Below are 25,078 nucleotides of genomic sequence, written 5' to 3' on the forward strand. Positions count from 1 at the left end.
GGATCAAATCTTTTAGAAAAAAAACATTGTATTTTCAGTGGTATACTGTAATTAAAGATCACATTAAAACCATAAGAATGTAACTGACAACGTAAGGTTGTGGCAATTTTTAAAGTCCTCAATTGCCTTTCAGCACAGGCCCATTTCTTTTGAAAATCGTTTTCTTGAAAATGGCCATATAAATTTCAAGGATAGTGTTTTCAATAGAAATTAAAATTCTACATATTTATGAGGGATTATATCTGCTGTATAAAAAACCACTACTTTTATCAAAGGACAAACAGTAGAAAATTGTAGAACCAGCAAGACAATAATAATATAGAATTTAACTCAATCCTACTGTCTTTGTTCTCTAAAGGACTTCTATTCAATTTTTGAGATTATAATATAATTTCAGTATTTCTCATTCCCATCCTTCCCTGCAAATCCTCTAGCACCCCTCCCCACTCTCCTTACAAAGAACTTGCCAAAGTGGACATGAAAAAGCCCTCGAGACCTCGACTACACACAAAAGACAGTAGACAACTGAGGAAACCTGGGAGCAGGACACCCCAGGATAAAGCACATCCCTTGGTTCTCCAGTGCCAAAGGATAAGCCCCGAAATCAAACAGACAAGTAATATTAGACTGATCATGGTACATATGCAGATATCTATAAACATATACATACATGAGTGCAATAACAGTTGGTCCTGCTGTTCTCAGCACAGAGCCTGGCCTCCGTTCAGACATCCAGATCAACCCTGAAGACACTGAGTTCTGAGTTCATTTAGGAAAAAGATTAGGCCACATCAAAAACATAGTAGGCAACTCTGATAAACTGGATGAAAATAAGAAGCACAAACTTCTCTTTATTTATTTATGAAAAATAAATAAAACAAAACAAAATAACAGAGAACTACTTTAGGCAATGTCACTAAGGCATGACTCACAGCCAGATTATCTCGATAAGCATGGGAGCAGAAATGCAATAGAATGCATGAGGGTGTAGAGCATTTATAACGGGATATTAGTATTTACAGTGATGTGTCCACTTTTTAAAAATGTTATTCATTTATTATTTATTACAAGTTATTCACATTGTATTCCAGCTTTAACCTACTAGCTCCTCTCCTGCCAGTCCCACCCTCCCTCCCTCTTCACCCACTAGGCCCTCCCCTAGTCTACTTATGGGGGGGTCTTCCTCCCCTACTATCAGACCCAAGCTTATCAAGTTTCATCAGGACTGTCAGCAGCATCATCCTCTATGGCCTTGCAAGGCTGCCCTCCATCCCCATAGACTGAGGTGATGGAAGAGCAGTCACTGAGTCCACGTCAGAGACAGCCTCTGTTCCCCATACTAAAGAAACCACATGAAGACTGAGCTGTCATATGCTACATCTGATTAGGGGTCTAGGTTCCCTCCATGCATGGCCCTTGGTTGGTGCTTCAGTCTTTGCAGTGTCTGCTGGGCCAAGATTATTTTTCCGGGGGGGGCACTGTTGGTCTCCAGGGAACTCCTGTCCCCTCCAAATCTGTCTATCTCCCCCTTCTTGCATAAAATTCTCTGTGCTCTGCCCAAATTCTGACTATGAGTCTTAGAATCTGGTTTGATACCCTGCTAGGTAGAGTTTTTCAGAGGCCCTCTGTGGTAGGCTCCTGCTCTGTTCCCTGTCTTCTCCCTTTTCAGATGTCTATCCTGTTTGCCCTTCTGATTGAGAGTTAAACATCTTTCCTGGATCTTCCTTGTTGTTTAGCTTCTTTAGGACTATAGATTTTAGTTGTTTATCCCGTATTATATTCACTTATAAGTGAGTGTATGTGTGTATATGTATATGTGTGTATATGTATGCCATTCTGTTTCTGGGTTATCTCACTCAGGATGATCTTTTCTAGTTCTAGCCATTTGCCTGCAAATTTCATGATTTCCTTTTTTAAAAAATTGTTGAGTAGTATTCCACTGTGTAAATGTACTACAATTTCTGGATCCCCTGTGCTCATGGATCCATAGGATTAACATAGTAAAAATGGCCATCCTACCAAAAGCAATCTGCAGATTCAGTGCAATTCCCATTAAAATAGCAACAAAATCCTTTACAGACATTCAAAGAACAATTCTCACTTTCATATGGAAAAACAAAAAAACCCGGAATTGCTAGAAACAACCCTGTAAAGTAAAAGATCTTCTGGAGGTATCTCCATCCTTGACCTCAAGCTGTTCTATAGATCAACAGTAATAAAAAACAGCATGGAACTAGCATAGAAACAGACTGGTGGATCAATGGAATCAAACTGAAGACCCAGAAATAAACCCACACACCTATGAATACTTGATTTTCGACAAAGAAGCCAAAACCATTCAATGGAAAAAAGACAGCAACTTCAACAAATAGTGCTGGTCCAACTGGATGTCTACATGAAGAAAAATGAAAATAGATCCATACTTATCACCCCGCACAAAACTAAAGTCCAAGTGGATCAAAGACCTCAACATAAAACTAGACACACTAAACCTGTTAGAATAAAAACTGGGAAAGAGCCTTGAGCTCATCGGCACAAGGGACTACTTTCTGAACAGAACACCAACAGCACAGGCTCTAAGATGAATAAATGAGAACTTATGAAATTCAAAAGCTTCTGTAAAGCAAAGGACACTGTAAACAGAACAAAATGACAGCCTACAGACTAGGAACAGATCTTCACTAACCCTATATCTGACAGAAGGCTAATATCCAGAATATATAAAGAACTCATGAAGTTAAACAGCGAGGAACCAAGTAATCCAGTTAAAAATGGGGTATGAACTAAACAGAAACGCCTCAATAGAGAAATATCGAATGGCAGAGAAACATTTAAGGAAATGTTCAGTGTCCTTAGTCATCAGGGAAATGCAAATCAAAACAACCCTGAGATTTTACCTTAGGGCCATCAGAATGGCTAAGATCAAAAACTCAAGTGACAACACATGCTGGAGAGGATGTGGAGAAAGGAGAACCCTCCTCCATTGCTGGTGGGAATGCAAACTTGTACAACTACTTTGGAAATCAATCTGGTGCTTTCCCAGACAATTAGGAATAGTGTTACCTCAAAACCCAGCTATACCACTTCTGGGCATATACCTGAAAAATGCTCAACCATACAAAAACATTTGCTCAACTATGTTCATAGTAGCTTTATTCATAATAGCCAGAATATGTAAACAACTTATACGTCCCTCAATTGAGAAGTGTATACTTAGACTTTTAACACTGAATTTACATGTTTGATGAAGGAATTTTTGGATTTGGCAATATCCAAGAAAAACATTAGCATGTTATTGATGGCCTTGGATGTCTAAAAAATAAGATGCTTCTCTTATTTTCTTGAAATTTCCAAGATCTTTAGCAACTAGACCATTCGTCTTTTCTCATGATCCTTTAAAATTCTGAAATCTCATTATGCAACAACATAAGAAAATATTCAAAGATATTACCTAAGTTGAAACTATCTGCCATACAACTTCAAAGAATCATATGTTTGCTTTCTCTCTCCTTCTCTCTGAATTGCTCTGACTCTGACTATAGACATCCTCAATAATACATTGAGATCAGAAGAAAAATAAGTGAGTGTCCTTCACTATTCCTGAAACTAAGAGTTGAGATATTCTAACAACAATTCTTGGGATATCTTATCTAATCATCCATGTACCCATATTACAGAACATGCAGCAGTAGAATTGAAATTCTTACTATATGGAATGTAGTTTCTTCCTATTAAATATGGTTTCCATGGGTCCTCTTGCAAAAGAGAAATACTAAGTAAAACTGATGCTCTGTACATCTTCAAAACACCCCTAATTGTGAGGAAAATGTATCCACTCATTTTCATAAAGACATAATTACCATTATTTGGAAATGTCTTAGATTTCTATTTTTAAAGGAAAGACAAATTTAGGTTAAACTATTATCACTTCATTAATTATAGTTGATGAAAAATAAATAGGGATTAGAAATTAAAATACCATGTAATAATCAGCAAACTAAATTCTCTGTTTTTAAAAAGATCTATAATATTGAAAGATTAATCAAAATGGCATTACTCAAAGTGCTTACAATGTTTTGATGTGAAAAAATTAATAAGACACAAACACCTTAAAATAAGACGTTATTAAATACTTTCCTTCCTTCAACAGGATAAAATTTCAAAAGATTTTCCACATAAGATGTACAATTAGACCAATGATCCAAAGAACACGTAGCTAGGCAAATGAGAGTAAGAATAAACAAAGAGGGAAAACATAGCTTGTTTTTTTTCTTATTATTCATAATTCATTTTCAGTCATTTCTTTCTAGCAGTGGATAAATTTTTTAATTAATAAAGTAATATACAAGCAAAATCTAGAGAATGGTACATTATTCATAATGTGGGACATATAAACCAGCCACATCACCTTCAATTTGTGATGATGATGCAAAACAGCAGATTAGAGGCCAAGTTACTGCACAGTCTTAAATATGTATATATGCACACACATAACAATACTGATTTAAAAGTATGCCTTCTTAGATGTAGGTTAGATATGCATATATCCTATGCCAAGAGGCAAAAAGACATGCCTATGTGTGCAACTCCAGGTTGATCATGAACACTGAATCACAGGGATATATCTCAGTTGGCATGTTCTATTTTTTTCTAATAATGAAAAAAATATCATACACGAATTTACACAAGAGCATTTGTGGGATCTGTCCCTACCTGCACCCTTTCACAAATGTGATTTCAGGAGATCAAAGAGAGGCCTTGGGTATAGATTGCATGAATTAGCAGTTGCCAGGAGGAACAATTTGTGCAGTAGATATATTGAAGTATCTCATAACCCAAAGTAAAGCAAAATATGAGCAACTAAGCAGTGCAGTTTTCAGGTGTCCACCCTTCTTGAATCACACTCTTATACATCATCTCCCAATCTAATCTTATAAATCCTCTATTAAAATGTATTCATTATGTAGACTCTGTTCCTCTAACAAATGCTTACTCATACAATGACTGGCAGTTGCTATTTTCTAATATGGATAACTAAGTGAGCCACGTATAGTTGGAGACCAAGGAAATCCCTCTACATACAGTAAGAGCCAGGAATATCCTTTCCATTAATGGCCAAGGGAGAGCTTGCACCACATGGAGAGAGTCAAATTCTATTTCTTACTGCATCTTGGACAACAGTTTTACCGACTGCTTAAGTCTTGTAAGACTTGATATGCTCATGTGCAACAAGTCATAAGAAGTGAATTTGTTATTTACAAGGCAGCATTAGATAATAAAAGTATAGGATATATGCTAGGGTAAAAGTAGAGGAACTATCTGAAGTCTCAACAATGCTGTCTGGGTAGAATCTTGGCTATATGTTCTCAGCCTGCCACAGACACGAACAATCTCATGAAAGTGGTCCAACCTAGGTTATATACACTTGACACGTGTTGAGAGGACATGGTTCTTCTAACAGTGAAAGGAACAAACTAGGCTTGTTGCAACAGCTTCTGTAGTCCAAGATGTTAAATGGCCTTCTACAACATGAGCAGGCCCTGGTTGTTCCAGGCATCTTGTAATTGTCACTGACTACTGAATGTTTCTGACATTAAGTAGTTATTCTGAGAACCACATGCAGGGAGGTGGGTTCTCAAGACTGATAATTGATTAAGACATGTTGAAAGTCAGCAAAGCAAAAAGGTTATAGACAGAAAGGAGGCTACTATGGTTTGATTTTGGATGTTCCCCAAATTCCTATATGTTAAAGGCTGTTCTGCAGAGTGGTGCTATTTAAAGCGGTGGAAACACAAAGAGGCAAGACTTAATGAGAAGTCTCAGGTCTTTAGGGCATGTTCCCAAAGGGTACTTATGTTGGCTAGTTTTATGTCAACTAGATGCAAGCTTGACTCATTTGGAAGGAAGGAATCTCAATTGAGAAAATGCTTCCATAAAATTGGCTTGTTGTCAAGTCTGTGGTGCAGTTTTTCTTAATTACTGACTGATATGGGAAGGTACAACTCTTCATGAGTGGTATTATCCCTTGGCAGCTGGTCCTAGGATATATATGAAAGCAAGCTGATAAAGCCTTAAAGAACAAACCAGTAAGCAGCACTCCTCCCTGAAGTTTGCATCAGCTCCTGCCTCCAGGTCTTTGCCTTGAGTTCTTGCCCTAACTGCCCTGGATGATGAATTACAGTTAAAAGTTGTAACAACTCCTTTCCTCCTCAAGTTACTTTTGGTGTTATAACATAGCCATAGAAAAATAACTAAGACAAGTTATTCATTTTCTTTGTATAGCCTACCATGAGTGAGTAGATTTGTTCTGCTACTCTCATCACAGAACCCATAAAACAAGGCCAGTTGATCATGGGTGGTAATCTCCAAAACTATAAACCTAAATAATACTTTTTTAAAAAATTTATTGTTTCTAGTATGAATTACAGAAATGAAAAGATAATACAATGGGTGAGTAGAACCACAAGTAAGAAACATATAGAGTGCACTCTTGAGGACAGGAATGAGGAGATATATGCTGACCTGAGTGCAAACATGTGCAGCTCTACATGACAAGTCAAGTGTCTGCTGTATCAATCAGATAAGTAGAAAATGATAATTGTTAAAAGATTACCATTGGATGCTGCTCCATGATTAGTTAACTAGACAAAGACTAAAAATAACCAAGGAGATGAGTGAGTTTGCTTTCAAACTACTCTAAGAGAACATACCATAGCTAGGTATTTGAAAACATTTTGATTCAGCAGTCACTTGATATTACTCAGTGCTTACATGTTCAGTAAATTCATTTCATCGTCCTGAAGCATTTGACACTAGTAAGAAATATCTTTGTGAGAGAATTTTCTTCTTTATAATCACGAAGTGCAATTAGAAAAAAGTAAGCCTCCTGTACTACATCTTTTGGACTATAAAATTACTTCACTAATAAAATACAACATATAAGGGGGACATGAAATATTATCTTTAACACTAAGTTAAGCCCCTTCTCTGGTCGTGCATGATATTTTAGCATATTCAAGTCAAGAAGATATGGGATTTGTGGAGATAATCATCCTTCCACATCATATAAAACATTCTGTCAGTGTAAGAGTTTCAAATAGTGACAAAAGACAATCTACTAACATTTAGTCTCTTTTATGGAAAACTCTACTCAAGAAAGGGGATTCTGTGCAGCCTTTTATGTTATTTTTCGCTCCCTAATATAGGAATAATACTACAATTTACAGTCTATCATGGCAGGTTTTGTAAGGAGAATTGAACCAACTACTAATTAATAGAAATAGCAAGTAGTCTTGAAAGTTCTCCATACCTCCCCTTGGCCCAAGATTATTGCATTAGCACAATTGGAAACCACACAATAGAGGTTTCCAATTAAACAACTCTAAAGCACTATGAGCTACGCATAACATAGGGTCACCCTCAGGTCACACAAAAGTCAAACAGTGACTCCTTTCATAAACTATAATGACAGTTCTTAAGATAATGATCATAAGATTGTGGAGTTTGAGGAAGTAAGGGGATGGCACAGATAAAAATATAGACTTCAAATTAATTAATCTAGAAAACTTATAACAGTGAAAGAAAAAAAAAAGACAGCACTGTTTCTTCCTAAAGGCATAGTTTCTCTGTGAACATGTTGCCAAGTGGAAAAGGAGAAACAATAAAAAATGTTACACAGAAAGTAGCAATTATGAATGAAATTCTTTTATAAGTTATGATCCCAAGCTCATGAACAGGTAGGGGGAGATATATAATCTGACGTCAGAGAATTCCCAATAATGTGAATGGGACAGCCACAAGCCTTCTATTGTCTGTGGGAGAAAGAGATAGAACAAAGTGCCTTGCCACTGAGACTTTCTTTCATTTCCCCCGGGATGTGTGAGGTTAAGCACTTTGTCAGGAACCTGCTGTTTGTGTCTTCCTTCCAGAATACCTGTGTCAGTTTTCTACCCTATATTTGTGAGGTTTACTTTTAAATAAGGCTTTGTTTCCTTTTGCTTTGCTATTGAGTTGCGTTCCTTGAAGTTTTTGGTTTATCAGATGTATGGTTTGTACAACTTCTCTTACACTCTGTGATCTCTCTACTTCACTGATTGCCTCTTTACCATGCAAAAACATTTTAATTTGGCACAACTCTAGGCTTGGAGTTTTTCAAATACCTACTTTATTTAAGGCTGTTAAACACCTTGCTTCTAACCCCTGACCTTAGGTAGAAGACTAGTAGGGAAAAGGGGTGTGGACCTTTTTATCTACTTCCTGCTGATTAGGGTCAGTGGTCCTTCGGGGATTACCAAACTCAGTGGTCAGGACACCAGCAGTCTAGTCAAACAGCAAAGAAGCAACTGCAATACACAGTGGCAGAGAAACAGCTAGACTCCACCCAAAAGGCACAAGTCCGTGGAAGCAGAAAAACTGCTTCAAAGTAGCAGGAGCAGTTGAGCATTTCTGTCTTTGAAGACCAGGGAAGAACGGAACCGTTACAAAGAGTAGTAATGCAAAATCGCAGAGATGCAGAAAACCTCCTGTCCTCCTGGCTTCTATGTATCCCTTCTCAGATTCCACACCAGGATGTTTGCAGCTCACACAAACCATGCCCCTCACGTGAGGGAGGTTTTAACTGACCAACATCACTCACCTTTTCATAGTGTTATTTTCCACAGAGGAAAAATATTCACACATCCCAACAAATCCAACAACGACAACAAAAACCCTAGCCACATTACACCACTGCGTTTCCAAGGAAACCAGAAATGCCCACTTCTGACAACCACTTTTGTTTACCTGGTTGACTATACTTTTGGGTTGGTATTCAAAACAAAACAAGCATTTCCTAGACCAGTGTTCTGGCTATCTTCTCCTACTTCAGTTTAGAAAGTCTGTGCTTTCTTTTTCTTTCTTTTTCTTTTCATATATAAGTCTTTAATCTAATCTGAGGTGTTTTAAATACCTGGGAAGTGATGTGAAGGCAACTTCATTCTTCTGCTTACACACATTCAGCTTGCCAGTGGCACTGCCAGAGACACTGTTCTCTCCTTCTTACATGTCTGCAAAGCAAGAACCTTAAGAAGAGTCAGGGTTTCTATTGCTGTGGTAGAATGACATGACCAAAACCAACGTGAGGTGTAAAGGGTTTATTTGGCTTACACTTCCATATTAAAGGAAGTCAGTGCAGGAGCCCAAACAGGGCTGGAACATGGAGGTAGGAGCTGATGCAGGGACCATGGAGGAGTCCCAGTTATTGCCTTGCTATATATGTCTCACTCAGCCTGCTTTCTTATGACCCAGGACTACCATTGAGGTATGACACCACTCGGAATGGGCTGGGCCCACCTCAATCAATCATTAATTGAGAAAATGTTTTACAGGATGCCCAACAGACTGATCTTATGGAGGCATTTTTCTCAATCAATATTTCTTCCCTTCCCCATTCTTCAGTTGAGGAACATCTAGGCTATTTCCAGTTTCTTGCTATAATGAATAAAGTTGCTAAGAACATAGTTGAGCAAGTGTACTTGTGATACGGTTGAGCGTCTTAGGGGTATATGCCCAGGAGTGATATAACTGGGTCTTGAGGTAGAATTATTTCCAATTTTCTGATTTCCAAAATGGTTGTACAAGTTTGCATTCTCACTAGCAATGGAGGAGGGTTCCCCTTGTTCCACATCCTCACAAGCATGTGCTGCCACTTGAGGTTTTTTATCTTAGCCATTCTGACTAGTGTAAGATGGAATCTCAGCCATGAAGTACAGGATAACAATCCTACAATCCACAGACCCAAAGAAACTAAGTAACAAGGAGGGCCCAAGAGAGGAGACTTAAATATTACTCAAAAGAAAAGAATAAAATAGACCTCTGAGGTAAATGGAGGGAAGGAACTGATGAGAAAGGGGGTAGGGAGGGGAAAGGAATGGGGATCAGGTATGGGAGGACAGGGAGAGAAAACTGAAATCTGTGGGGATCATCTATGGGACAAGGAGGCTCCAGGAAGTCTGTGGAGTCACCCTAGCTGACATTCTTAGCAGCAGGGGCTATGGAGCCTGAAGTGGCCACCTCCTGTAGCCAGGTGGGATTCCCAATAGGAGGGAGGGGGCACCAACCCACACATAAAACCTTCCATCCAGTCAGTCAATGGCTGGGCCAACTTGTGGCACATGCCATTAGAGCCCACCACTAATAATTATGTTTTGCTGTTCTTGCAAACAGGAGGCTAGCATAAGTTATCTGAGTTGCTTCACACAGCAGCTGATGAAAACAGATGCAGAGACTCATAGCCAAAGCTTCGGGGGAATGTTATGGAAGAGAGGAAAGAAGGATTGAAATAGCCAGAGAGGTCAAGGACACCACAAGGAAGCCTATAGAATCAACTAAACTGGAACCATAGGGGCTCACAGAGACTGACCCACCAACCAGAGAGCATCCACAGATTGGTTCAAGCCCCTCCCCGCCACACACACACACATATGCAACAGATGTACAGTTTGGTCCTCAGGTAGGATCTCTAACATCAGGATCAGAGGTTGCCTTTGGTTCCTTTGCCTGCTTTTGGATCCCTTTCCCCTAACTGGACAGCCTTGTCTAGCCTCAATAGAAGAAAATGTGTCCAGTTCTACTTGGTATGCCAACGCAGGTTCATACCCATGGGAAGGTTCTCCTTCACTGCAAGAAAGGTAGGGGGCACCTGATAGAGGAGAAGAGGGGAGAAAAGAGGAAAGGACTGAAAGAAGAATAGGGGGGATCTTCCTACTAGGATGTAACGGAAATAAATTAATTAATAAAAACAACACAAAGTTTTCTTTTCCTCAGAAGACTATATACCTTGTGTCAAATTGACATAAAACTAGCTAACACAGTATCCTTGGTACTCATCAAAATCAATTGATTAAATAATAAATGAGTTTATTTCTAATAGTCTATCTTATTTTGTCCATGTTGTCTTAATTTACATGAGTATTATATTATCTTGAAAAAAATAACATTATAATATATTTTGAAGTCATTGGCTTTGATAAATGGAACTTTGGTTTTTGTTTGTTGGGTGTTTCTTTTTTGTTTTGTTTTGTTTTCTTTTTTCTTTTCTCACCACTATTTTGGTTATCTGGGGTCTTTTATGGAATCATCAATATGACTTCAAACCTATTCGAACACCTATTGTTAATATGATAATAGTGTTGGTGAAAATATAGAGAAGGAGCCTTCGTATGCTGTTAAATTGGCACAGATATCATGGACAATACTATACTTTCCTCAAATTTGACAAAACAAAAATCACAACTCTCATAAGAAACAGTCTAAGAAATTGAATTCAACGTATTGAAAAAATATCTGCTTTCAATGGGAAAAGGTAAAAAAATGGAATATTTCTCATTTAATACTAAAAATTGTGTAATGCTTTTCAAAAGAAATATCTGTACTCTTATATTCATTACAAAGGTATTCACAATAGCCAAGGAATAGATTCTAAATATGTATCAGGGAACAAATCAATAGCATAGGATATAATAAATGAGTAGTGACAAATTCTATCTACCCTTTGGAAAGAAGGAAATCCTGGAATTTTCAATAATTTAGATGATTCTAGGGGACAGTATAGTATACAAAAAGAAATAAAAGAGGCACAAAAAGAAAACAATCTATCAAACAATCATATTAAAACAGAATCTGTAATAAAACCAAACATCAAATTAGAGAAGACTAAAAGTCACCAGATGCCAAGGCTAGGGGGAGACATTAAAATGAGACTCACTGGTCAAAAGAAACCAAGCTCCCCTCACAACACAAGAATCAAGTAGAAACAGCATACTTGCTACAATCAGCAACAAGGTATACTTCAGTGCCTCATGCTGTAATTGAGACAGGAACTTTCAAATGTCTGGTACCAAAATTATCAACAGGGAATGGATTAATAGATATGTTACTGTGTTTAATTTAATTTCACAATGTGTGTACATGTACATCACTACTTTCAACTCCATACATGTACACATTAAAATATATGTGTCAATTAAAATAATATTCAATTTTTAAGGGTGAAAGCAATTTAAAAAACTGTTTGGAAAAGTAGAGGACTTCATAGAAAAATATGGGATGGCAAAAAAAAAATTCTTAATTGAATAAGGATAGAGGCTAGGCTTCCAAGACTTTAAAGGTGAAAGTTGGCAGGTGTGAGTTAACTTAGGGAAAAAAAAAAGTGAGTAGGGGTAGTGGGGGGGGGGGTAGAAAAAGGTCTCCCTGGCCAAAGGAGCCATTGCAGCAAGAGGTCAGGATATTAGGAAGAGCAGGAAATAAGATGTGTTTGAAGATATAAAAGAAATTCACATTAAGAAGCTTTAACTTTTCCCAAGAGACAATGGAAATAAGAGTTTTCTTGCAGAAAACTAACACGGTATGATTTCCAAAGTGATCTTTAAAAGGGCACAGTGAGTGGGGCAGATGTTTTAGGAAGTTTTCTAGGAAGTAGATGGGAATTCATAAAAGGGCAATGGGATAGCAGTAATGGAAACTGAGAAGAGCTTAATACAAGAGGAGTTGAATAACATTTTGAAGTTTGACAGGTCAAGTTAATGGAAGAGAAGATGTAAAAATGAAATATATTCAAAGTGTATTAGCAAGCCAGTGGGGTCAGGTATGTTTTATTAGCAGAGGGGAGTTGGGAAAGCAAGAGCTGTATATCATTATCATACCCCCAAATTTAAGGCAGAATAAAGAATACAGGTTAGTTCATTGCATTTTGAATTATTTTAAGAGAGCCAGATAATTTTTAAAAGATACACTTTTCACATTTAGAATAAAAGCAAATCAAAGATGATGCAATTTGAGATGATATTGTACAAATAAAAATGAATTATAAAAATATTAATAATTGCACAAGGTATTGGAAAATAAAAGAAATTATCAAAGGAAAACATAGAGAAGTTAGCTTATTTAAAAGACAAATGGAGGAAAACTGAAGCTTAGAGTATAATTATGACTTTTAGATAACATGGTGCAAATAATATAAACCTTCAGAAAATTACAGAAGAAATTTAAAACTAAGATTAAACAAAGCTTCAGTGTGTTAAACATTTTTAAACCATCTGCTTTATATACTGTGAAATTTCTCGAAGATACATATATGCTTGATAGTGACCATTCTTTGGAGTATTAGGTGATCAAGCAAGACAAAATAAAACTAAAAAGAAATGTTGTGTTGAAGTGAGGAGAGATGGTCAGTGAGACACCAGTCTCCCCTTCAGGAACGTAATGAAAAATGTTTTCACATTTTAAACTAGGCTGCGCATATTTGTCAAAAATAAATCACGTCAAGCTGTGTGTTTTTCTTTTATCTTTAGGGAGGCAAGTGTAATGTATGTTATGTGGAAAATAATCTGGCTCTGAACATTTATACCTGCAAACAAGGATTAGCAAATGAGAAGACTGATAACCCTCTAACATATCGAGAATGTCAAAGTAGAAATTACAAAACTGGATGAATCTGTATTGAATAAGAAACCTAAAGACTTGAAAGGAAAGCATTGCTTTCTATCATAACCCACACAAATGACTTCAACAATGGAAACATCTTTCCTTAAACTTAATTTCCAAATTTAATTTGTTAAAGATCCTGCTTTAATTATAAGTTGCCAATTAAACTGACTGTCACTTATTCAACAAGTTTAAGGACTACTAAAGCATCAGGCAAGGATCTGGAGATTCATGGACTAAAGTTATCTCTGTCTTGGAGGTACAGAGAGTATAGCAAGGAGCTGTCAAGCAAATAAGCAGCTGTAATTTATGACTGATGAAAGACAAGGTCCTACAGAAGTACATTATGAAGAACTGAACCTATAAACAAGTGGGTTCTTCCCAGAGGAAAACAGTTCAGTTGAGACCTGATGGATGAATGGAAGATAGGAGAAAGTTTCCCACCAAGGAAACAATCTTTTCAAGTGCCTAATAAAAAGGTGTATGTATTCGAAGTAGAGCATAGAAGTGGAAGATTCGGCTGGAGCAGAAAAAGCATTAAAAGGTAAGTAATCTGGGGATTTTGGCAGAGAGGGAGTCGAATTAGCTTAGATGGATTAGAATAGAATAAGAACTCCACAGGAAGACCAACAGAGTCAACTAAGTACAGAGTACCATGGGGGTTCACAGAGACTGAGCCACCAACCAAAGAGCATGTAAGGACTGGACCTAGGTCACCTACACATATGGAGCTGATGGACAGCTCGTGAGGGTCCCCTAGCAATTTGAGCAGGGGTTGTCTCTGACACGGACTCCGTTGCCCTCTTTGGGTAGTTTTCCTCTAGATGAGCTGCCTCGTTGGGCCTCAGGGGAAGAGGATGTTTAGTCTTCATGCGACTTGATATTCTGGGGTGTGTTGTAGGGAAGTTCCCTGGGGTGCGTTTGGGGGTTCCTCTTTTCTGAGAAGAAGGGGAGGGTGAAAATGTGGAGAGGTTTGGAGGGTAGAACCTGGAAGAGTGGAGGAAAGGGTTTCAATAGGGATGTAAAGTGAATAAATAATTTTAAAAAAAGAAATATGGCAGTTTCTCAGAATATTGGGAATTGCTCTACCTCAAGACATACACTATTGTTGGGCTGCTCCATCCTACCATAAGTACTATGTTCGTAAAGGCTCCGTTCATAAAAAATAGCCAGAAACTTGAAACAATATAGATGTCCTTCAAATTAAGAATAGATAAAGAAAATGATGCATTTAAACAATGGAGTATCACTGAGCTGTTTAAAAAAAAAATCACATCATGAAACTTGTAAGTAAATGGATGAAACCAGAAAAATAATCATGCTGAGTGAAACACTGGGGACCCCTAAGACAAACATGGTATTTACTCACTTATAAGTGGATATCAGTTGTTAAGTAAAAGATAATCACACTAAAATCCACAGATGTAGTGAAGGTTAGTAACCAGGAGGGCTCTAAGGGGAAATGTATGGATAATTCTGGGAAGGAGATGTAGACTATTCAGATGGTCTGGGGGTGGTAGAGCTGGGAACAGGATGGATCAGGTGAAGGAAGGAGAAAGAAGGGGAGACATTACTGAGATGTGGGGCATTTGGGAGCCAATGTGGAAACCTGGTGCAGTGGAAACTTCATGGAACCTATGAGGGTGACCCTAGTGAGGCCTCCTACTAATGGAGAATACAGAGCCTCAACCAGCCATCTTCTGTAACCAGGTAAGGCATCCAGTGATGGCACCAAGCCAGTCCCAAAACTTTCAACCAACAACATGTCCTGCCTGCAAGATGTGCTGGAACAGTGGTAGTTCAGGGCTTGCAGGAGTAGCCAGCCAATGACTCTTCTAACTTGAGGCCTAAGTCATGAGAGGAAGCCCCTGCGTGGCACTGCCTAGATGGCTGGGAACCAGAAGCTGGATGGCCCAGAGATCTAGGGTAGAACCAAACATGGCTATCAATTTAAAAAAAAAGTCAATGCAATGATTCCTAATGATTTTCTGTTATAGGTCAATGCCTAGTCCCATGGTCATCAGAGAGCCTTCCTCTGGCAGCTGATAGAAGTAGAGACCCACACCCAAACACTAGGTGGCGCTGTAGGAACCGCATAGAAGAAGAGGAGGGATTGTAGGAGCTAGAGGGCTTGAAGACACCAAGAGAACCCGACCCTCAGAATCTACTAATTAGGACTCATAGGGGCTCACAGAGGTGGAAGTAGCAGTTATGGAGCCTGCATGGGTCTGGGGTTCTTTAGCTTGAGGTTTATGTGGGCTCTTCACAGTGTGAGTATGGCTGTCTCTGACTCTTTCACTTGTTCTTGGGACCCTTTCCCTACTACTGGGTTGCCTTGCCCAGCCTTGTGCCTAATCTTACCTCATCTTGTTATGTGGTGTTTGGTGATATCCCTGGGAGGCCTGCTCTTTTCTGAAGGGAAACAATGGATCTAAGGGAAAGGGAATATTGGGGGAGGCTAGGAGGGCAGGAGGGAGGGGGGGTTGTGGTCAGAATGTATTATATGATAGCAGAATGCATGAAAAGAAAAAAAAAGAAAAGAAAAGAGCATTTATGTTTCAAAGTTTGACTCCCTTATAGGAAAAGTATTCTCCCTTCAATATTTTCATTTGACAAAATCACACATTAGATAACACATGCTGCTGCGGGAACTTTGAAAGTGAACAGAATGTTATTAGCTTTTATTTCTGTGACCATGATACAGCAAAAATGTAGATATGAGGAATCAACTAACACATACCGTGACTAGCTGAACTTCAAGCTTCTTTCTGGGGGGAGTTTTAAGATGAAAGAATGAACTGAATGGTGTTTACTATTCAACTGGTCTCACAGAGTCCACGGTGATTGGTGTATTTGGTATATTAATTTTAACCATTATGTTGATGACTTTCAGCTTTCTGAACAAGTTCTTAAGACAAAAATGATAATCACAGGATTTTTTCAAAAAAATCTATGCATGGAAAACTGAAGTACCTCTGGACATTTACCTAAGAAACTATGTACTAAAACCACATTAGCCTTCCTCACATTTTTGTAAGCCCTGCTCAAAAAAAAAAAAAAAATACACACATATATACATATGGAGGTTTCAAATTTTTCTCAAAATAAATAACAAAGTTTCATTTTAAAGGTATAAGGTAATTATAATAATTAGAATAGCAAATACAAAGCTTTCCAAAGACAGCAAACAACTCAGATTATACAAAATCTCACAGGTTTCAGTCAGGCCTCTCACTGCAGATGATGTTCACTCACACGCAGCCACCAGATGGTAAGTAACTCAGGTTAAACCTGGTCTGGTGGCACACACCTGTAATCCCAGCACTCAGGGAGGCAGACAATGCAGGAGCATCTCTGTGAGTTCGAGACCAGCCTGATCTACAAAGTGAGTGCAAAACAGCTAAGGCTACAGAGAGAAACCCTGTCAAAAAAAAAAAAAAAATCCTAAATAAATAAATAAATAAAAGAATCTCAGATTAATTAACAGCTGTACAGCATCTTCATGCTAAGTAAATCATAGTGTGCCCTGGGAAGATGATTTTTAGGCAGATAAATTACAAACATGAAAATACTATAAAGGACATATTCTAATGTCCCAGTTCCCCTGAGGTTTGAGAACAAAATGAGTGTAAAACTCAAAGGAGAGTCAGGAAATCTTGGCCTAAACAGCATTGGACCATAGTAAAGTGCTCTGCTATGCAGCAAGCAATAACCAGAGCCATTGAAACTGAGCAGTGAAAGCCTTTTCATAGGAACAGGCTTTTAAAAAGTGATTTATTTTATATAAATGTCTATTTTGCTTGCACATATAGCTGTGTACCATGTGTGTTCCTGGTGACTGGAAAAGGAACAGAAGTGAGGGAGGCTCCTTGGAATTTGAGTTTCAGTTAGTCGTGAACCACTCTTTGGGTACAAAGAATTGAACTTGGGTTTCTAAAGCTCTTAACCACTGAGCCAGCTTTCCAGCCCAGTATCAACTTTTAAATATGAATGTTTCCATGTTAGATGGTGACACAATGTTCTTTATCAATGTCCTGGCATTGGATCTTCACACAATCATGTTGGGTAAGCTAATCTTAAACTTATTTTACAGGTGACATTTTGTAAAATACTCTCTGGCTAGGGAACCCTTAACCTGTTCCAGCAGGGCTTCTTTGAACAGGTTAGTGTCAAAAACAAGTGAAGAATTTATCTTCTGTGTACAAAGGGCTGAGCCCGCTTCCCATTCTAACGCAACTCATTGTTCTGTTATCACTGAATTAAAACGAGAAGGGAAAAAGAATGGAGAAAAGGAAGGCAATAGAAAGAAGACAGATAGCATCTTTGTGCTAAAAATAACAAGCAATTACATGGGCTATGTCAGAATCATCATTCATTAAGGAAACTTTAAGTGGGGTTTTACTACGAACCAGGTATGGCTTCAGCTCAGGAGATAAGAGCAGTGTGGGAAGGGGCAGAGCATCAGGCCTGTCCTCAAAGTGGTAACATCAATGACGATACTTTTCCTGTTAGGAAATGTACCTTTAAAAGGTTAGAAAACCATTTCAGAATGCTACTAAAGGCAAATTCAAGAATTCCAAGAGTTGGACTATAAAGCTGTTAGATTTCAATTCAGCTTTTAGGCCTTGTGATTTTACTTTGCAAGGGACTCACATTCACTTTTCATGGACTGATAATCTAGGTCAGGTAGATACGGACCTAGGCAGCGGCCAGGGGTGGTGGTGGTGGCAATGGCTTTCATTCTAGGGCGTTTTCTGCTTTTCTGCGAGTCGAATCAGAGATTTTTTTTCGTAGGGTGTTTCACCACCAGATTGTTCTTTCCTCTCTAGACTGGGCTGACCTCAGAGGCGAGTGACATATTTCTTCTCTGTATCTGCAGTGCCGCTTAGTCCCTAATGACACCACAGCTATAGAACAAGGAGACTCAAATAATGTCTATTTTTGGAGGAAACTCAGGCTTTACCGCTTTTTTTTTTTTTTTTTGAAGGTGACATAGGAAAGTAGGGCAAGACTAATCACAGGTAAGATTAGATTTAAAGAGAGGAAAAAAATCTTTTCATAAAACAGAGAATGTTATAACGGAAATGAATCATAGATCTTGTAGGTAAAGGTGGGAAATCATTACTAACAGAGCCAAACCTTCAATAAGAACATGAGAGATCTTTATACAATGAAATAAGATTTTAAAAATAGATTCAAACTATTTTAGTTCTTCCTAAAGTAATTCCTAAAGTCTTCCACCCACTCAGTGAATAAAATATTATATTTTAGCTCATCTGAAATGTATGAGTTGTGTTTCATAGGCAAAATATTATTGTTCATGATCCAAAGTTAATTTCCCTTGAAGAGACTTCCCTAATAACTTAGAAAGATTTTCTTTAATGCCAACTTCTGTTTTCAACAGACACTGATTTAAGTTAGGGCTGCATTAGAAAAGCTACATTACAAAAAAAGGGAATATTACCACAAAGACTGAGTTCCGTGGAGCCCAGGCAACCCCTTGTCAGGGCTCTGAGGTAAATGTATTTTATTTCATCTGTGTGGTATCTGTCAGCTTTGGAGAAACTGCTACTGTTCCATTCCCCATTCTCTGAGGTGGTTTTATGCAGAAAGCTCACACTGACTCATTAGAAGAAGAGAGGAATGCAGCTCTACTTGGCCCAGAAGGCTTCCATTGCCTTCAGAAGCATAGGAGCATGCTTCAGGCAAACATTGAACATGTACATGCACACTGCCTTGACAGGAAAATATTACTTCATCTCCCTTGGATTTTACTCTTAACTTCATCTAATGAATGCCTTCCAGGTCCCTCACCTCTCTCTCACACACATACACAAAAGCACACACAACTATTTGTCATATTTTTAAAACTTTTCTACATATAGGCCATATTTCCATGCCATATCTATGAGATAATTTTTCTTTTCTTTTTAAAACAAAGAGTGAATAGGCTATGTTTTGTATACATGGGAAACAGAGAATGGCTATCTACTTTTAAAGCTTCCTCTTTGTCTCCAATAACAAAGGCACAGCCTAAAAAATCCTAATCCCCATCACAGTGTCAGCTCTGAACTAATCGGATAGAAGACTATCTATTTATATCTAGAAACTGTTTGATTTCCTGCTAGGACCCCATTCTCTAGAGCATTTCAAATTCTAGCACAGTTTCCAGTATCCACAGACCACAGAAAGACATTTCCAACAAGATCCAATTTAGCCAGATGCTTTCACATTGGGCTACTGTCAATGAGAATCTAGTTGAATTGGTCCAAGTCAGATTTCTCTGGTTACATTATAAATACCTCATCCCTAGACCTATGCTGTGTTGATGATTTCTCCAGTAATACTTTAGAAGCAAACCTCCTCAAAAATTATTTAAAAATTATTAAAATACTATTATAAATATTATTATATTTATTAAAAATATAAAATTATTGTAATTTTGCCTATCCCTAACTACCTAATACCCAAAATGTTCATTAGTATCTGCTCTGACAATAATTTGCTTGTTGTGATGAAAACGTAGCATAACAAGAACAAAGACTTTCTAAGTAGTGGGCTGTACAAGCATCATAATCATTATCAGACTGCAAATTCCTGCAATTTTCCTGCATAGGTATTAAATTATCCTTACAACAAATTTGTGAACCAAGCACTCTCTGTTCCACGGTTTCCGCCTGGGTGTGCACACATAGAGAAAATACTCAGAGAGTAAAACCTAAGTATTAAACACATTAAATGTAGAGTAGGTGCTAGGCTAAAATGGAAGAACACTATCCTACCAGATGCACATCTCTGATTACCAATACTAAGGAGAAACTTGAGCTAGCATTAAGATTTCAGTTTACCATTATCTCCTGGGATTGTCTCATACTTTTTTTCCCACTTAACATTTTTATTTATTCTCTGGGGGCAGGGAGATGTTTCAAATCATGCATCTGGTCACAATCCCTTCCCAGTCCTTCCATGTCTGATTCTCCCAAAATAAGTTAATAATAATAATAATAATAATAATAATAATAATAATAATAATGTCCACTGTGTACTCACTGGAGCATGGTCAGACTCTCAGTGGCCGGCCTTTTAAACAGAACTGACTCCTTCCCCTCCCACACTCCTGCCAGACGCCATTAATTGTGGAGAACTACTCTTCAGCATCTACATCACACTTTTTTTTTATTTTATTTTATTTATATATTTATTTATTATAATTTATTCACTTTGTATCCCTGCTCTAGCTCCCTCTCTTGCTTCCTCCCAGTCCTACCCACTCTCCCTCTTCTCCCTCTATGCCCTTTCCCTAGTCCACTGATAAAGGAGGTCCTCCTCCCCTTCTATCTTACGCTAGCTTATCAGGTTTCATCAAGGCTGGCTGCATCATCTTCCTCTGTGTCCTGGCAATGCTGCACCCCTGCAGAGAACCTGCCCTTGAGTTCATGTCAGAAACAGCTCCTGTACCCCTTGCTAGGGAACCCATTTGAAAACTGAGAAGTCCTTTGAATAGGGAGACTAGGTCTTCTACATGCAGGGTCCTTAGATGGAGTATCAATATCTGCAGCCCCCCCACCCCCGAGCCCAGGTATTTTGGCTCTTTTGTTCTCCTTATGGAGTTCCTGTCCCTTCCAGATCTTTCTAATAAGAATTCTCTTTAGTGGCTTCCTGTCTAGGCTGTTACTTTTTTGGCAGTGGTTGGGGTTTAGAGTATTAGGGGTTGTATCAGAAGCCATCCCTATCCATTTTTCTCAACTATGATTCTCCAGTCATTGATGTCAGCAGGAGCATGGATCATAGCCCTCCATACAGTTTCTGGTGACAGCACAGACCATGAACACAGTCCCCTGATGCAGCAGGACTCCTGACCCAGACAAGGCCTCAGGGTCTGCCTGGACCATGGACATCACCATGGATTTAGAGTGCAGAGCAAACCAAAGCACAGACCATGACATCCAGATAGCCTCCAGTAGTAACACAGGCCACGGACATCAGCACAGATCACAGCCCAGCCGTAGAAGGACTAAAACCCCAGATATGGCTCTCTGTGGCAGGCATCATCGTAGCCTCAGGTAGCAGCACAGGCCACTCGCATCAATACGGCCCACAGTGACAGCATAGCCTATGGACTTAAATGTAGCTTCAGACTGCAGCATGGACCACAAACATCCACATAGCCTTTGCTGTATGTCTCAACTTTTATCACTTGCTAAATGTTATCTTTTTCTAAAGAAAACTTAATACCAAGTTGACTTAGTCATAATATGAAGGTCAAATAACTCTGATTTATGGCACTTTTGCCAAGTGAAACGGAATGATCTGTTTTAATAAGCTCTTGGATATGGTCTTTAACAAATACTGAACTGTTTTTCTTTACTCGCTTTACCTGAATGCCCACAGAACTTGGCACTGCACTTTCACTTGAAGGTTCTTCCAATTATTTTATAATGTGACTCAGAGCTTGCCACTTCTGGAAAATGCCTTTGTAAGCCAGGAAGACATGAATTTGTAAATTTATATTTTTGATGTTTTAAAGATTCATTATTTTCATTCGGTTTCTTTTTAGTTCCACATGCATTTACCGGCTATATTCTCTCATCCAGGCCCTGCAGGTGGCACTGGAGGGGGACAAATGAGAATGCAGACTCTGCTGAGAGATGCTGCTTCTTTGTCCGTGAAACATACACTTGCAATGCATTGAGGAAAACACTGTAAAAGAGGGAAAACTCTCAAGAGGAACTTCCGTTATAGGGACAGTTTATGGGAAGAGTTGGAGGAAGAGGAGATGCCAGAATGAGAAGTCAGTTAACACAGTAGGAACTTTATTACCAGCTACAATACAAGCAAAACATGACAGAACCTAGATATTATCTTTGCTTTTTGTGGAAACAGACTGACTTCGGAAGGGATGGACATTATTTTAAAATGTAGCATGCAGAAGCTTACGAGTTCTCTCTCCTTTGGGATGACATGTTCATCTCGCTGTTTAGAGAAGGAATTCAGATTGTAGGAAATGCCTCAAGTTCCTTACAGAGTGAGGATAGGTGGTAATCATCCAACTTGTAAGAAATTGCAGCCCCTATTCTGAGCAGAGTATTTAATCGGCTTAATACTAGAAAAAGATTCAACTTTACACTTTGTCTGGCAAGAAGAGGTAAAAGATAGAAGAATCAAGGGATACCTATTCAGGATAAAATTATTTTCTCCTACAAATAGAAATTTTCAGCAGTATAATTACTTCCAATAAGGTACTAATGTGCTAAAACTTGAGTTGATCTCTTGTAGCAAAATAAATAAATAAATGATAGATAATGATAATAGATAGATAATACATAATGATGATAGATAAAGGCTAGATTATAGATACTAGATAGATAGAAGATAGATAGATAGAATATAAGTAGATAAAGAGAGATAAAGAGATAATAAATAAATTGAGGATAGATAGATCCAATGATAGATAGATAGATAGATGACAGGTAGATAAAAATATGATAAATAGATAGATATGAATAAATAGATACATAATTGATAGGTAGATGGATTATAGAGAGATAGATAGACAGCCAGACAGATAATAGATTAAGAGCTGACAAATAGATGGATTGAAAGATGGATAGACAGATAGTTGTTACAGCCTTACTTTATGATAGGAATAAATTTTCTATTTTCTAACATCTTTATTTGAGCTGATTCTGCTTTCACAGACTCTAGTGCCTTTTACTTGCAAAACAGCTTTTTAATATAAGAGGAATACCTGACATCAAATCAATATATTCATAGCAACATCTCCATGTTTTTTATACCATAAATGACAAAATAAAGTCACAATTGTAAAAATATATTGATTATTTATAGTTAACTCAGACATTTAAATTTTCTTATTATTAGTTTGATATTCCCTAAAGGGGAAATAACAATGATGTTTGAAACTCAAACTTTACCTTTGATTTCTCCAACTTCAACCTTTCTAGCAAATCTGATATTCTAACACAAGCCTTCAGTAGCTCCTCATTGCCTCTATTCAAATCTCAGCTCTTTACCTTGGCATGATCTATACCTCATCAGTCTTTCAAGTCATTCCAACCACAAGCCAGCCAATGTCCTGAATCAAAAGCCGTTCCAAACTCTTTGAAGAATTGGTGATAGATAACAGGGTCCACATTTCTTACTGAATTTGTTTTCACCTCCATTCTATCTGCAAAATCATCCTTCTGCTATCCATTTATGCTTTCCAGCATTTTATGTGTAAAATATTTCCTTGTATACATTTCTATAATGCACTCCATGGAAGAAACTCTTTCTATCTCTTTTCTTGCTTTTGTCCATTTCTATCTGCCTATTTTTAGCCATTTTTCTCAGACCCTATTCTACAATGATAACACAGCCACAGGCAATCTTCATTCTCCATAATTAGTAGCTATAGCTCTCCTGAAATCCAAAAAACAAAATAATCTGACTAACCCATCTCAGATCATAGACATATATCGACATGAAAATAAATAAACAAGATAGTAATAACATATAATTATTTATTTGGACATTTTGTCTTATTCCTAATGTAAGAAATAATGTGAAGCTTATTTACTGTCACTCACTCCTCTTAAGTTCTAGTTGTTTTTAACTCTTCCCACTGCATGTGCTTCCTAGCTGAAAGAGTCAGTACTTTAGTTTAATACATATAATCATTACAATGTAATTACCATAGAAACCCTTAGTTAAGAGTATAGAAGAAATTTATAATTGATGACTTTTGTCAGTCATTATCACAGCATGAAACCAAAAGAATCTAACACAAAAGCTAGCTCAGGAAACACTGGTTATAAATAGTTCTGGTGGATAACTATATCAGAGAAGGGCAAAATAAAGGAAAAAAGATGGGGAAGAGAGAATAAAGGAAAGAAACAGAAAATAGGAAAAGTAGGGTGACATCCATAAAGGAAAGGGATCATTGGGAAAATTATTTTTCTTTGTCTTGAGGCCACATACAATCAGAAATATCATCATGCAATACTCATTCATGCTTTAAACATCTAATATGCTAAGGTTGTCTCAATCTGCTTCCTGAGGTTGGAAAATAAGAAAAACAAACCCTTACTATGTACAAAGATTAATTGCATAGCTTAGAACAGTTTTCTAAGGCAGCAAATTTTCATTGACATGCAAATCGAAATCTTTTCTTTTGCATGAATCACCCTGAAAGTACTAATTAGAACTTAAAATTCTTGTTTGTAAATCATGAATCTAATGAAATATGCTTCTGCCTTGGAGAACTATTTCCTCAGGGCCACCATATGACCAGAGAGGGGAGCAGATGTTCCTTAGCAGATGAAGACAGCCTTTAAAAGCTCGGAGAAGCCCGCGATAGCTGGGGTAGAGAAGCCCTATTGGATTTCTGTAAGTAAGCACCAGGAAAGAGAAATGTTTCCAATAAGTGGTCCACCAGGCTTTTAGACAGGTGAGCATCTGCACCGTAGGTCACGGTCTCTGAAAGCAAATAACTTAAAACCCCTGATCCGGTTACAAAGCAGCCAAAGTGATCCACTTATATTTTAGAGAGAGCAATTAGAAGCTGAGATGGATATTTGATTAAAACTCAATCTCTCTTGATTTGTATGTAAACCAC

This window comes from Meriones unguiculatus, chromosome 3, assembly GCF_030254825.1.
Source record: "Meriones unguiculatus strain TT.TT164.6M chromosome 3, Bangor_MerUng_6.1, whole genome shotgun sequence".
Lineage (NCBI taxonomy): Eukaryota > Metazoa > Chordata > Mammalia > Rodentia > Muridae > Meriones > Meriones unguiculatus.